Source organism: Loxodonta africana (assembly GCF_030014295.1).
Source record: "Loxodonta africana isolate mLoxAfr1 chromosome 26 unlocalized genomic scaffold, mLoxAfr1.hap2 SUPER_26_unloc_2, whole genome shotgun sequence".
In the NCBI taxonomy this organism is placed as follows: Eukaryota; Metazoa; Chordata; class Mammalia; order Proboscidea; family Elephantidae; genus Loxodonta; species Loxodonta africana.
Genome location: NW_026974841.1, coordinates 838,716 through 849,124, shown reverse-complemented (window position 1 = coordinate 849,124; position 10,409 = coordinate 838,716).

Sequence of the window (10,409 nt, the reverse complement as noted above, 5' to 3'; positions counted from 1 at the left end):
AAATGGTCACAGCTATTGAAAACCGCATGGAGGGCAGTCCTACTCTGAAAACTCACGGGGTCGTCATGAGTGAAAATCTCCTCAACGGCAACTGGATTGGTAATCTATACATGGCATAAATGTTCGGAAAATTAGTTTCTGAACATATACACGGCATACAGAATACACTACACATTAGTATTATGTGCCAAAACCCACTGTCATCAAGTCGATTCTAACTCATAGTGACCCCAAAGGACAGAGTAAAACTGCCCCATAGGGTTTCCAAGGCTGTAAGTCTTCACTGAAGCAGACTGCCACATCTGTCTCCTACAGACAGGCTGGGGGGTTCAAACCACTGACCTTTCAGTTAGCAGCCAAGTTCTTTAACCACAGAGCCACTAGGGCTCACTGCTGTCATGTACAGTGATTACATAAGCAAATTCTGAAACAAACTGCCTGGGTTTAAATCCTAACTCAATTTATCAGCTGGTTGATCTGGGCACGTTACTTTACCTCTCACTGCCTCAGTTTCCCATTTCTAAAATGGGTCTTATTCAAAAGGTTGTTACGCAGGTTAAATAAAACACACAAGGCACTTAGAAAAAGGCCTTACACACAGAATGAACACAATAAACGTTAGCTTTCGTAATTATTAAGGGAATACAAACAGCTTAGTTGAAGAAACTTCCACTGAGAAATAGTTGCGTTCCAAAATTCATGTGTAAAGTCATTTACATCAGCTGTTAAAGTTGTATGTTTAGATTCAAGTGATTACTGAGGTATGTTATGATCTTGAACAGAGTTCTGGGGACTATACAGGCAGACTCTGCATGCCCTTCTCCTGCACATCCATTCCATCTCCCTTGGAGCCCAGACATCATGTTATCAATTAAACCCCTCCCACACTGGTGGTGTACTGTTTAAGAGCTACAGCTGCTAACCAAAAGGTCATCAGTTCAAATCCACCAGGTGCTCCTTGGAAAGTCTATGGCACAGTTCTGCTCTGCCCTATTGGGCCGCTATGAGTTGGAATAGACTCAGTGGCAATGGGTTTTTAATGGGTATAAGTTAACTGTTCAGTGCTTAAAGACATACCAAAAGCAACCATGAACACAAAAGTATAGTAAAAAGTTCTTATTTCAGAATAGCAAAACCTTTTTCTAACACAGTGGTGAATTAGGGTGGACTGTGTATCAAGAGGAGGCCTGGTGCCATAGTGGTTAAGAGCTCAGCTGCTAACCAAAAGGTCAGCAGTTCGAATCCACCAACTAGCCCTTGGAAACTCTATGAGGTAGTTCCACTCTATGCTATAGGGTCTCTACGAGTTAATATCAACTAGGGTCTCTACAGGTTGGAATCAACTTGATGGTGACAAGTTTGGTTTGGTTTGGATTAAATTATGACCCTAAAAAACGTGTGTTTCAACTTGGTTAGGCCATGATTCCCACTATTGGGTAGTTGTCCTTCATTTTGTGATTGTAATTTTACTGTAAGAGGATTAGGGTGGGATTGTAACACCACCCTCACTCAGGTCACCTTTCCCTGAGGTGTGGCCTGCACCACCTTTTATCTCGCAAGAGGTAAAAGGAAAGGGAAGCAAGCGGAGAGTTGGGGGCCTCAGACTATCAAGAAAAAAGCACCAGGAGCAGAGCGTGTCCTCTGGACGCAGGGTCCCTGCACCTGAGAAGCTCCTTGACCATGGGAAGGCTAAGGACAAGGACCTTCTTCCAGAGCCGAAAGAGAGAGAAAGCTTTCCCTTAGAGCTGATGCCTTGGACTATTAGCCTACTTTAATGTGAGATATTAAATTTCTCTTGGTTAAAGCCATCCACTCATGGTATTTCTGTTATGGCAGCACTAGATGATGAAGACAGTGGATAAAGGTGGAAGGGGTGGATGAAGGACAAAAAAAGAAAAATGGACAACAAAAGAAATATAAGAATTCAGAGAACTGTGAAAATTTAATTCCTGAATATACTTTCTTTCTCCTCCCTGTAACTGTAAGGACTTTTCTCATATACAGCATATATAAGTAAATCCTTGCAATATTTAAAACACTTAGATTTTTGTAAAACTCATTCTCTGAAAACTCATGGTGGCCCCATTAATTTGTGGCTTAAAAACAACTCAGAACTAAAAAGAAGCATAAATAAATAAATAAAGGCACTGCTGTCATTTGCGGGTGATGTTCTTTTCCTGCTATCCACAACCCACACACTTGGGAGTTAATTTTCCAGGGTCAGTGTTCATAGACCATCCTCTTTCTCTCACCACCACCCCACCACCCTTAATTATTTAGAAAAGGCAGTGCCAGTCAGTGCTCCAAACATCAAGTTTTCTCTCCAAAATGCCAACTCGCACTTGGGAAGCAGGCTACATTCTCAGCTATCAGCAATTCCACTAGCCCCTGCAGATAAGGAACATGTCTCCACTGAACTGTTCGTTGTAATTAAAAAAAAACAAAAAAAGTAAAAAACTGTTTCTTAAAACCAGAAAAAAAAAAAAAAAACAGGCATTTCCCTATTACCCACCCACCCCACTCTCCCACACCGAGTGCTCCCCTCACCACACACACACTCAAATATTTCCTACCAAGGGTGTGTCCCAAGCACGGGGTCTGGCTCCGCTCTTCTTTTACACCCCTTGGAGGCCTCTGGAGAAACCATACCTTTGGTTGGCAATTCCCTGAACCCTGCCTATTCAAGCTGGCACTTATTCAAAAAGGCAGGTGAGTCTTCAAGTCAGGTTTTTAAAAGGAGTTTAAGAGGAGCCAGGTGATATGCCTACTCACCCTCAAGTTTCTCAAAGGTAATAATTTCTTGAGATGTTTACAATGTCTCAACTATGGGTTAATTAAATCCCTTAGGATGGTGGGCATGGGAAAATCCTCCATCTCAATGCCCCCCATTTTGAAAAAAAAGAGGGGGAATCTCCAAAATTACGTATCTGAATTTCTACATACTTGATTGAACTAAGGAGTAAGTTCCTCACGGTGTTATTCTTGGTCTGAGCCCTGGTGGTGCAGTGGTTAAGAGCTCAGCTGCTAACCAAAAGGTCTGCTGTTTGAATCCAACAGCTGCTCCTTAGAAACCCTATGGGGTAGCTCTACTCCGTCCTATAGGGTTGCTAAGAGACAGAATTCACTGGATGGCAATTGGTTTGTTTTTCAATCTTTGGCTGAAAGGTAGACTTTGTTATCAATTTATTAAATCAACTGGTAATTTGCTGGATATTTCTCATACAGGAACTTATGATGTCTTCAAATCCAGCCAATCAGGTTTAGGAAGAGAGAAACTTCTCTACCTTAGCCTCCCTGCCACTCCCACACCTTTTTCATTGATTTCCATGCCCTGTTTAAGTAACATCACTCATCACTTCTCACTGTCTAGGTTATCTGAGCCAATTCATGGCAGTCAATTCCACCTGAGCCCTAGGATACCCTCATTTACATACTCTGTCCTGTTGTTCCTTCACCAATGGCTGTCTTCACATCTCCCCTTGAATGTCTACTAGGCATCTCAAGCTTAATGTGGTTCAAATAAAATTCTTTGTTCAAGCGTCTTATCTACCTCCCAGTCTTCCTTATCTCAGCAAATGTTCTCACTATCCTCTGGGTTGTTCAGGACAAAAACCTAGAAATCATCCTTGATTTCTCTCCCTTATTCAAATCTTGCATCCAATCCATTGACACATATTCTGGACTCTTGGCGGTACCTTAAAATAAATCCTGACTCTATCCACTTCTCACTACCTCCACCTTACAGCCACCATCATCTCTTGGTTAAAACTGGACTCCGTGCCACTGATCTTCCCTCTTACAGTCTATATAACAGCATCACCTCAGTGACTTCTCATGGCAATTAGGAAAAATTCCCAAATCCTTCCCATGGTCTTTCATGATGCGGGGCTTGCCCACCATACTAACCTCATTTCCTAACAGTCTTCCCTCGGTTCACTCCACACTAGCCATGACTTATTTCCTGAGCTTCCTCAAAACATGCCAGAACACTTAGTTATTTAAGGGCCTCAGGAACAACTCTTTCCTTTATTGGCAATATCCTCCCTCCAGAACTTCATACAGCTATTCTCTCCTTTGATATAGGTCAGTTAGCTCCTCAAATATCCTGATCCCATAAGTCTTTACTAACTATTAATCTAAAACAGCTCACCCCACTCATTCCCTCACATGCAACTCTGTCTTATTTTCAAAATATTTAGCTCTCCTTGACATTTTTTGTTAATTATTACCTGTAAATGTATTTTTTGTGGTTGAGAATATATGCAGCAAAACATACACCAACTCAACAGTTTCTACCTGTACAATTTAATGACATCGGTTACATTCAAGTTGTGCAACCATTCTTACCCTCCTTTTCTGAGTAGTTCCTCTGTCATTAGCATAAACCCACTGCTCCTTAAGGTTCCTATCTAATCTTTTCAGTAGCTGTTGTCAATCTGATGCCATATAGACAGTTCTTAAAAGAGCATATGCTCAAGGTAGACCATTTTTATTAGTTAAGTAGCTAATGTTCTGGAGCCCTTGTGGCACAGTGGTTAAGTGATACGGTAGCCAAGCAAAAGAAGAGCAGTTTGAATCCACCACCTGCACCTTGGAAACTGTATGGGGCAGTGCTATTCTGTCCTACAGGGTCTCTGAGTCGGAATCAACTCAACAGCAACAGTATGGTGTTTTCTTTTTTATACTTCAGTTTTAAGATGGTTCAAGGGAATGCTTTTGGTGTAATGTTTAAAGATTATCTCATGGCAATAGTTTCAGGAGTTCATTCACCCTCAATGGCTCCAAAAAGTCTAGGGTTCATGAGAATTTGAAATTCTGTTCTGCATTTTCCCCCTTTTGATCAGGGCTTTGCTATGGACTCTGATCAAAATGTTCAGCGACAGTAGCTGGGAACCTTCTGGTTCTTCTGGTCTCATGGCATGCTAGATGTTCTTTTAAAAAACATGAGTGGACGCTGGAGGTTATCAAATACTTATTTTATTACACCTATTAATATAATCACATTTATTTTTCCTGTACATATGGCAAATTATACTGATTCATTTTTGAATGTTAAACTAACCTTGAATTCTTGGGATAGACCCAACTTGGTCATAATATATTCTTCTTTAGAGTATTGCTGGATTTGTTTTGCCTATTTATTTTTATATTTTGCATCTATGTTCATCAGTGACATTGGCCTGTAATTTTCCCATCTTGTGCTGCTCTTGTCAGGTTTTGGTATCAATATTCATTCTACAAGCTTTATAAAATGAGTTTGGGTATATATTTCATTTTATATTGAAGAATTTGTGAAGTATTTCTTGAATATTTGGCAGAATTTGCAGGAAAAGCCATCTGACATGAAGTTTTCTTTTTGAGAATAGTTTGAGCTCCAATTCAATTCTATTAACAGTTGTGGAACTACTTTTGCTTCCTGTTTCTTCTTGAATCGTTGTTATTAACTTACATGGTATGATACGTTTGCCTACTTTACCCAAATTTACAAATTTATTAGCTAATATAATATGGTTCATAACATTCTCACATTACCTTTATGTTCTGCAAGATCTGTAGTCATTTTCTTTCTAATTCCTGATATTTGTTATTTATACCTTCATTCTTTTTCACTTGATCAATCTTGCCTAAAGTTTGAAAATTTTACCAGCATTTTCTAAGAATCAACTTTAGTCTTCGTTGATCGTCTGTTGCATGTATCCAATCATTAATAGAAACAAAAATTCCTATGAATGTTTGTTTCTGGTTTTTTCCCAACATTTTGAATGGATGTTTAACTCACTTATTTTTCAAAATTTGTTCTTTCCAATTATATTTTTAAGGCTATAAGTTTCCTATATTATATTGTCTGTACTGCACCAATTTTTATATGCACTATGTTCATAATTGTTCACTTCAAAATATATTCTAATTTTCATTATGATGTCTTTTTCAACGCATAGTATTTTAAAATATCCAAGCACATGGAGATTTTGTATTTTCTTTTTCTAAGATGGTTTTTTTTTTTAATTATGGTGTACTTACACAGTATCCTCTATATTATTGCAGACTCTTGAAATTTGTTGAGACTTGCTTTATAACACAGTATACAGTCAATTTTTATAAACACTATGTATGTGCATGAGATGAATGTATATTCTTTAGTGGTTAGATAATGCAGACACATACACATATATCAATTTGGTATTTTTATACATGTTAAATCTTCTGTATCCTTGACAATTTATGGACCTCTATGTTTCTGAGGAGTGTGTTAAAAATCTATTATGATGCATGATGTCAAAAGGAGCCCCAGCAGTGCAGTGGTTAAGCACTCAGCTGTTAAACCTTTTGATTTGATCCACCAACTACTCCACAGGAGAAAGATATGACAGTTTCCTTCCATAAAGATTACAGCCTTAGAAACCCTTTGGAGAAGTTCTACTCCATCCTGTAGTCACTATGAGTCAGAATTGACTCAACAGCACATAAGAAAAAATGTATGATGTGATGGAAACTGAGCAGTACGAAGGTATAAGAATTGGTCCTACCTCCAGGGTCAAAGGATGAAGGACAGGGAAAACAGCAGAGACATCCAAAAGCTTGGAAAAAAGGGGGCTGAGAGGACAATGGTTGGTGGTTTAAGGGCTTTGAAGGGCTACCACATATACTGAGGAATCTGGAGTGCAATATTCTTGCCTAAGGATGAAGACATGCTCGTAAAGATCCTGACAAAGCTTTAGACTTGCACCTCTGGCTGATCTTTGGGCTCCATGGAGGCAGGAAGTGAAGGCTAAGGCAGAGTTTTAGGCGCTCTTGCTTAAAATTGAAAGAACACCCCAGTTCAGAGCCAATCTGCAAAGACTGGGATAATGTTACTTTTTCTTTTTGGCTACAAGCATTTAGAGAAATCACTGTCAGGTCTTGAACTGACTGCTGAGATAACAGAACAGAACTTCAGTGTCCACACATGAGAAGACATACAATCTTTGCAGAAATAGTTTGGAAACATCACTAAGCAAATGGATGACTGGCCCTCAACAATTAAAAAAAAAAAAAGCAAACCCTAATGACTGGAGGGAATCTGATTTCCAGAGTTACATTATAATATTTAAGATATCCAGTTTGCAACACACTATTTTAAGTCATAAAAAGAAAAAGAAAAGGATGGTTCATTTGTTAAGAAGAAAGAAAGAAGAGAAATGAACAGAAAGCATCCCTAAGGAAACACAAATATTGGGATTACTAGACAAAGATTTTAAACCAATTGTCTTAAATTTCCTCAAAGAGCTAAAGAAACTATAGACACACACACACAAAAAGGAAACCAAGAGAAGAATGTATGAACAAGTAGAAAATATTAATAAAGAAATATTATACAAAAGAACCAAATAGAAATTATAGAGCTGAAAAGTAGAATAGCTGAAATAAAATTTTCATTAGAGGAGCTCAACAGCAGATTTGAGCAAGTAAGCAGGAAAATGTAAACTTGAAAAAGCACAACTGAAATTGTTCTAACTGAGGAGCATAAAGGAAAAAGAATGAAGAAAATGAACAGAGCCTAAGGGACCTGCGGGACAACATCAAGCATACCAATATACTCATTAAGGGAGTCCCAGAAAGGAAAGAAAGATGAAAGGACAGAAAGAATATTTGAAAACGTAATGACTGGAAGTTTCCCAAATGTCATCTAGATATCCAAGAAGCTCAATAAACTCAAAGGACAATAAATACATAGATATCCACAGACAGACACAATCAAAATGTCAAAAGATGAAGACAGAAACTTGAAAGCAGCAAGAGATAAGTGACCACTAATGTACAAGAGAGTGTCAACAAGTTTAACTGTTGAGTTTTCATCAGACACCATTGAGATGAGAAAATAGTGGGATGATGTATTTAAGATACTGGAAAAAAAATACAGAAACAAAACTATGAACCAAGATGTCAATATCTAGCAAAACTATCTTTCAAAAATGAAGGCAAAATTAAGACATGCCCAGATACACAAAACCTGAGGGAGTGTGTTAGTAGCAGAACTGCCTTATGAGAAATGCTACAGGGAATCACTCTGGCTGGCATGGAAGGACACTAGACAGTAACTGGAAGCCATAAAAAGAAACCAAGACTCCGTAAAGGTAACTACTTAGATAAAACAAAGTCAGTAATATTTTTATATCACGCCTCTCTTTTTTTCATATATGATTTAAAGCACGAATGCATAAAAATACTTACACATCTCTCTTAATGGACACACAATGTATAAAGATGCAATTTTTGTAACAGCAACGTAAGTAGGGTAGGTAACTGAGCTGAATAAAAGCAGAATTTTGTATACTGTTGAAGCTAAATTTGTATTAATTAAAAGAAGATTGTTATAAATATAAAATACTAATTGTAATCCTCATGGTCACCACTAAGAAGCTAAAAAATATCAGGAAAGGAAAAAAGGAGAGGATCAAAATCGTACACTTGAAAAAAATCAGTCAAACACAAAAGTGGACAGTAGTGAAGAAAATGAGAAACAAAATACATATATGACCTACTACAAAAGTAGAAGATATAAGTCCTTCCTTATCATTAATCGCTTTAAATATAAATAGATTAAATTCACAATTGGGATCATTAAAGTTGTGTGTCAACTTTGTTGGACCATGATTCTCAGTGCTTTGGCAGTTATGATGTAGTTTAGCAGTCGTATAACGATGCAATCATTTCCATGATGAGATGTGACATAATGTGATTACCTCCATGATGGGATCTGCTGTGAGTAGCCAATCAGATGTGAGGGAGTTTCCTCGGGGGTGTGGACTGCATCCAATATAGGTGGACTTTCTGGCAAGGCTCTTGAGCTTTTGCTCACTCTGAATCCTGCAGCTGGCTCCTCTTCATCTGATCTCAAGTTTTTTGGGACTTGAACTCTCAGCTTACCTTCCAATTTTGGGATTCATCAGCCTCCGCAGTCTGTGAGCCGCCGCCTGCCAGCTTACCTGCCGATCTTGAGATTTGTCACCCTTTGCAGCCTGTGAGCCACAGACCTGTTGTATGACCTGCAGATCTTGAGTTCTGCAGTCCCTGCATCTATGAGTCAGGAGAAGCCACCAGTCTGACCCATGGACTTGAGACTTACCAGCCTCTACAGCCTCGTGAGCCATTTCCTTGATATAAATCTATTTATATATAAATACATATATACATATATATATATACACCTCACTGGTTTTGCTTCTCTAGAAAACCTAGCCTAAGATACCAATTAAAAGACAAACATTGGCAGAATAAATAAAAAAATCATTCGATTGCTATCAAGCTGATCTGACTCATGGTGACCCCTCGCCCCATGTGTGTCAGAGTAGTAGTGACACACAAGTGTGTCAGTTCAATGGCTAATTTTTCAAAAGTAGATCACCAAGCCTTTCTTCCGAAGTGCCTCTGGGTGGACTCAAACCTCCACCATTTTGGTTAGCAGCTGAATGCACTAACCGTTTGTACCTCCCAAGGACTACAACATATATCTATGTTTATTTCTGTATTACTTGTCTTTATATTATATACATACATACACACATACACACACACACATAGATATCCATGAGTGGTTCATGCAGATGCTTTGGACTTCAACTACCAGGGCTCTATTAATTATTGATAGAAAAGTACTGATATCAGTTATAAATGCATATTTGTCCATTTCCCCTTTCAGATTTATTAGTGTTTGTATTTTGCAGCCCTATTGTTAAACACGTACACATTTAGGATTGTTGAATCTTTTTGGAGAATTGAGCCTTTATTATGTTATGTCCCTACTTATTCCCAATAATACTCCTTTTTCTGAAGTATAATTTGTCTGATATTAATATAGCTACTGCAGTAGAACTGGATAATTTTCAACCATTTGAAGAGGTAGCATAAGATCAAGAACTGGTGGTATAAAAGGAAGAAATCGAAGCTGCATTGAAGGCATTGGTGAAAAAACTATCCTCTCTCCACCATCTTCACTAACTCAGACACCAACTGTCCCTCACACAGCACTCCCTACTTCTCTGCTGGGTTCAATAACTCATTACAATGGCCACACAGAACTCATAGTCCATATTCACGATTATGGGGTTTATTAGGGAAGTAACAGTTATAACTCAGGCTCAAAGACACTCAGAATACAGTTCTTCTATCAGGACAGCCTCTTCCCTCCTGTGCTCATAGGTGCGACTCTGCCTGGCCTTGGGCCTCTCTCCGAAGGCACTCAGCTTTCCTTCTCCCTGGGCCATCATCTCCTATAGACGGGTCCCTGTTGCTTGGTCTCTCCTGCCATGGCATCTTACTGTCTTCAGGGTTACAGCTTCCTCTCTCTATCTCAGTCTCCTGCTTCTAGGAGCTTCTCAGTGCAGGGATCTCAGGTCCGTAATATACGCTCAGCTCCTGGCTGTTCTTCC